The sequence below is a fragment of the Aplysia californica genome, unplaced genomic scaffold, assembly GCF_000002075.1.
Source record: "Aplysia californica isolate F4 #8 unplaced genomic scaffold, AplCal3.0 scaffold00994, whole genome shotgun sequence".
In the NCBI taxonomy this organism is placed as follows: Eukaryota; Metazoa; Mollusca; class Gastropoda; order Aplysiida; family Aplysiidae; genus Aplysia; species Aplysia californica.
In genome coordinates, this window is record NW_004798264.1 from 95344 (window position 1) to 101387 (window position 6044).

Below are 6044 nucleotides of genomic sequence, written 5' to 3' on the forward strand. Positions count from 1 at the left end.
ACCGCCTCTGTGGTCTGTGGTGTCACGGTTATGGTCCTAGCTTTACACACAACAGATGTGGGTTTGATTCTCATGGGGGGAAGATACATGTATGTATGTCATCGAGTATTTTCGTCGTTCCTTCTTTCTCTCCCCAGTTTTTAGTTCCCCAAGACTGATAGATCTATATCTTTGCATTCTCCCATCTCCTTTTTGCCGACAGTTTCATGAAGTCATGTCATTCTGTGTATTCTTCGAAAAAAAAAGTCCTCCCCCCCCCCCCCCAAAAAAAGACAGATTTACGGAACTTCTAAATTGTTAGTGCGCACTAAAGTGCATAAAACGTGGACACGTTCTAGATATCTCGTGACGAAATACACAGAAAAAACATTCCTCTTGCCTTTACGTCTTTCAAAGACTGATTTGATCCATCAGAAATCAACATTTTGGGAAAAGGTTTGAGCAGGAGATAACATCAACATAGGTAATGTGAAAGAATTGTTGAAAGCTCTTTAAAAGGGGAATATTTTAATGGTTGCTTGAGCAGACCGAAGACTGTCTCTTTCTGTCACTTTTATTGGAAGAAGCTCTGTGTCAAGTTTCACAGGTTCCATATACCTCACTCATTAACTAACTTGTTTTATCGCCATACTAGACTACACGTTCGCATCCAGCTTCAGCGCTTGTCTTACTCTTTCCCGAGCCTTTCTTGCAGTGTTAATACCCGTTAACATTCTTGCAGACATAGATTTTAGATCTAGATCTAGATCTAGATCTACTCAGACTCGCACCTTTCACACCGTTGTTAGTGGTTGGTTGGCTGGTGCTCTGTTGTAGATCTAGATTCTAAATTTAGTCTATTTCCTCTTTCCTATCAAATATCTTATTACCCTTTTCTCTCTTCGTTCCCTTTGTGTCCGTTACTCTCTTGTAACATCTCTAATCTTTGGCATTTATATGGGAGGACTTCCGTAACGAGCGACCCCCCCCCCCCACACACACACATACAAGAGTGCGTTGTTTTAGTGCGCTCCATCCTATAGATTATAACTATCATTTGGACTAAGCCCTGTAGAAAACCGAAGTTAAACAAAAAAATACAGCCTCTTAAGTAAAACTTACTAAGTTGAAAAATAAAGCACTAACGCAACACCACTGGTCCATCCCAACTGTGGAAATGTTTACCAACAGGAAATCCCTGTTCATTTCTCTGTAAGAAGCCTTATCTAGTCAATCTTATTCTGACACCAGTAGAATCATTATCGTAATCATAACATCCATTGACTTTTGTTTAAAAAATATCAACTTTCTAGAAATGATAAATAGTGCAAACTTAGAAAAGAGTGTAGAAAGGAGAATAGAAATCAAAGTATATAGTGTAGCAGTTGGCTCAGAGAGCTGGGGTTTGAACCGGTTTTAAGATCTGACTTTCTTAGGAGAGCACTTATCAAGGCTAACATTCCAAGTTTTTTTTGGCGATCAATCTTTTTTAAAATACAGTTTTAATAAGAATTTTACGGCACTTGCAATACTATAAGGTCATTTATAAGTGCCGAAAATCAGATGTATTGCAAGAGAGTAACAAATAAGGAAAAGGAAGAGAGATCAGGACGATAGGCGTTTGATAGGAAAGAAAGAGCAAACCACACCAGAGGACCCATCAACCACCCACGATCAGTCTTCTTAAATGACTTACTTATAATGTGGTATAAAACTTGCCCCTCTTTCCCTCTTGCGGTGGGCTGGGGAGAATCAAATTACTATTCATCAGTAGTATTTTCGATGGAAGTAAAAGTTGTCCCTCCTTTTTGAACTTAAAGAATTGGAAGGTAAATATGAATTACACCTTATAGATCCTTCTGGGGAAATTTGATTACAACGGCAAACATACGAGGGCTGTCCCACGGAAAACCGGAAAAGGTCCGTAAAAGCAAAAATCTTTGTCCTATTATAATAAAACTGTAACACATCATACCTCAATATGTGTTTTATTTCTCAATGTAATCACCATCCCGCTGGACACATTTTTCCCATCGCTGGATCTGGGAGAAGATACCCTCCCTGAAGAATCTTTCGTCAAGGGATTTCAACCAATCGTTCACGGCTTCCACGAGGTCTTCGTCGTCGGTTAATCGCTGTCCAAAAATATGGCCTTTCATTGGTTCAAAAAGGTGATAATTTGACAGCGCCAAGTCAGGACTGTGAGGGGGGTGTAGTAGAACTTCCTAGAAACCGAATGACAGACCTCACTTCAACCCTTGACCAATTTTCCAAGGGGGTAGCCATCTTTTGAGAACTGCTGTGCTCGTTTGGTTTGTGCGATGCTCATGGTGCTCAATCGGGAAATTTCTAAATGATTGTTTTACAAGTGTGCGTTTACAGAATGTGAAAATATTGAATAGTTTTCAAATTACAGCCAAATTCCGGTTTTCCGTGGGACAGCCCTCGTACATAATATATAAACACGGGTACAAAACTTCCCTGTCTTTTCCAAGGGCACATCCCCAGTAATCATCCATCTAAACCCTGTGTTACCGACACTTGCTTTGACACTACTTCATTCGTGAAAGATGCTTTACACATATATTTGTGTGTGTGGGAGGGGGGGGGGGAGGGGAGGGGGGGGGGGGGGTTTGGGGCCAAACAGAAAGAGGGAATTTCAAAAATAACTTTCCCGAAGTTCCCCCTTTTTTTTTTCGAAAAAAAAAAAAGTTAACTTACACTTTCAGGGGCCCCTCTGTAAAAAGCACTGGGGGGGCAAAGGGCCCAGATTTTCCGTTTTTTTTCTTTCTTCCCCCAAATCTCCCGGGAAGAACGGTTTCTGAACCTCGGGTCTCTGGAGGGGGGCTATCTTATGGGAGAAAGGCAACCTACCCCCCCGAAAAAACCCCACCGAGAAGAACGGCCAAAAAGGAAAATTGCCTGGGGGACAAAAGTCTTAAAAAAAACTCCTAATGTCAAAGAGAGAATTTTTTTTTTTGGAAGGGGGGGGGGGAGGGGAGGGGGGGGGGGGGGTTGGGGGCGAGACAGAGAGAGGGATGTCGAAATTATACTTTCCAGATGTTCACCTATTTTAGTTTCGAAAATAAAAGACGTTAACTTACACTTTCAGGTGCACATCTGTAATATGCACTTGGTGCGTCAATGGTCTCAGTTTTTCTGTCTATTTTCTTTCTTCACCAAAATCTCCGGGCTAAGAGCGTTCATGAACCTCGTGTCTTGTAGGGCGCATATCTCATGCAGAAAGCCAACCTACCCCACACGACAAAACCCAACCGAGACAGAACGCACAACAAGAAAGACTGCTGGGGAGACAAAAGTTCTGAAAACTAACCTCTAACTGTCAAAGCGAGAGTATTTTCTTTCAGATTTTCTCTACCTTTAGAACTGAAAGTGAGAGAATGGCTTTTTCGGCTGTTCACTGACAGGACGTCTTCACCCGTGGCTACGTAAAAAAATGTCTTGCATTTAAAAACACAATCTGTTGTAGGCATAGTTTACACACCAGCCGGGACCCACCACACGGTGCTTTTTCTCCAGCAGTTGAGGTGATGAAATAAATATCAGCCGGTCGCTGGGTCAGCGAGTGACATTTCCATAACGGCACAGCGCACCCCATCACCGGAAGGAAGCAGCGTACTACCTGAAGGGCAGATAACTCCCGAACGGCTGGCTTTGTTTGGCCAGACGCTGTCGGAATTGGACGGTTCATTCCACAGACTATGCTCGTCCATAGACCTTGCTACGAACTATCAAGAGCGCTAGATGCTCCTGCTGGAAGCGAATACATTATTACATGGCTGAAACAGCTGGTCTAAGCCTGAATGCCACCCAGCCTTATTCATAGACTACTTGGGATGCAAGAGGAAAAATCTTCCAATGTTTTGATATTATGATCGTCCATACTGACTAAAGGAAAATAAGAATATATTATTATGTTTTAATAATGTCAGCATCATTTAGTTTTTGAACATATTTTACTTTGGTTTCCCAAAGTTAAAAAATGAGCCGGATCTATCAGTTCGAAGAACTTAAGAGTTTGCAGAGGTTTCAGTTTCTCCAGGCTAATGGAGCCAGCGATCTTCCTTTGTTCACAAGATATCTCTGTGTGCACCTGAGAGTTTCTCATCTGCTCGGCGTTTGGCGCGACCCTCGACTTAGTTAACATTATGTAGTATGATAATAATAGTTCAAAACAAGAAAGGCTCTGGTTCAATTTCTCACGATAAGGACAGCCCATTTTCGCCGTGATTTCTTATCGGGAGACATGCTGGTGCATCTGCCCAACACTTGCCTTGAATATTCGTCTCGTACACAAGAGACTGCACCCCAAACCAATCTTCTCCCATAATGCGATCACAATCTACATGCCGCAGTTTCTATTAAATCCAGAACGACAGTGCAAGATTTTTATTCATGAGAAATAGAAGCGGAATGACAGAGACAACTTCAGTACGAGAACAAGATATACATGTATATAGGAAACAGAGGAAGGTTCAGCTATATAAAAGAAAATCCAAGGAAATAACAAGAAAGACAACGAGGACAGCACCAATCTCAGAGAGTACGTATCAGACAAACGCAATTATTTTCGTGAACTTTCGATTTTCTCTCAAATTATGACACAATTTCATCATCTTTATTGGAATGAAATTACATATAAATTCAACAGAAAAAAGTTGAACCCCTCCTCGTTTTTCCTGCTAAATAAAAAGAAAGACAACTTAAAAAGCCCAACCTAAACAATCCACTACCACCAAAGAGAAAAGTAAAAAAAAAAGTAAAAACAATAACAACAGCACCCCCCAACCCCTCTCCCTAAAAAAAACAAAAAACAAAAAAAAACCCCAAAACCCCCCAACAAACAACAACAACAACAACAAGAAACCTACTGAATCGGTCGTATTGTGCCAAGATCGTAGCTTTTGCCACTCCCCCCCCAAAAAAATTTTTTTATTAAAAAATAAAAAAGATATAAAAAATTCCGATTTTTTAGATGGAGCTGACTGGCTCCGACTGAATCAAAATTAAATGAATCCGATTGCCTGTGTGCACTGGGTATCAGGGGCAGGTCTACTGTCCACCAGAAGGAGGTACCTCATAAACATGAGGCTCAATTAATTTACACCTGTGATATATATGGTGTACTTTTCTGTGTATTTTTCTCTTTTCTCGTCTTCTTTTTTATTGATACAAGTCAACTAGCGTATGTGGTGTAGAGGTTTAGCGCTTTGCGGCCGCTCACAGAATTAAAATTCCATGGGGAGAGATTTTTAAAAAATCAATAAATTATGTCCTTCTATTTCCTGGAACGTTTTATCCATCTCAACCCGGGTTGGTACCGACAGCCCCCTTTGAATATGTCTTGAAGGGCATTTACATCTATTCGAGGTTGTGTCAATAGCCCAGTGGTTATGCTACCGGGTCCGTAATCGTGAGATTGCGGGTTCGGGGAACTGAGTCTTAGCTCGGTCCAACGTTGTGTCCTTGAGACAGGCACTTTACACGCATTCTGTGTTTGGCGCGGTCCTTTAGGAAAGGGACTTTTATCATACTCGGAGGTACCGCCTCTTAAATAATCTAATAATGTTGATGGAAGCGTTAAACCTATCATCATTACCCAGTGCCAGATCTGCGACAGACATCGGCGATCATGGTTCTCCATTCATTCCTTTGCTCGGATGCTCTTGAAAAAAGCTACGTTTTCCTGATCTTTCCCCGTTTCCCATTTGTTTAGGTTCCCTAAGTAGGTTGCTGGGGGCCTACCTCTGCCTCGCTTGCTTTCAGTTTTGCCAGTGAGAGCTAGATGTTCAAGATGTTAAACCTATACCATTTCACATTTCGTAATTTCTATTTGAAACTGTGTGAAACCTTCCTCTCACAGGAGCCCCAGTGTGGGACAGCGCCTCACCACCTTGCCCAGGGGGCGCTCACGTAGACGCAGTCTTCCCTAGAGCACGAAGCATGACGTCACAGTAAAATGTCAGGTATAGTAGGTGCACACACACACACAAACACACACACACACACACACACACACACACACACACACACACACACACACA

General features: G+C 41.9%; 1 long non-coding RNA gene across 1 annotated transcript in view; it reads left to right on the plus strand.

The window, feature by feature from the left end:
- The first annotated feature begins 303 nt into the window (after window positions 1-303).
- The window catches only part of LOC101844961, a 27727-nt gene continuing 21986 nt past the window's right edge, over window positions 304-6044 (plus strand). The window contains exons 1-2 of the long non-coding RNA XR_221106.3: window positions 304-463; window positions 5864-5966. This is a non-coding gene — a long non-coding RNA (uncharacterized LOC101844961). The remainder of the gene's footprint in view (window positions 464-5863; window positions 5967-6044) is intronic.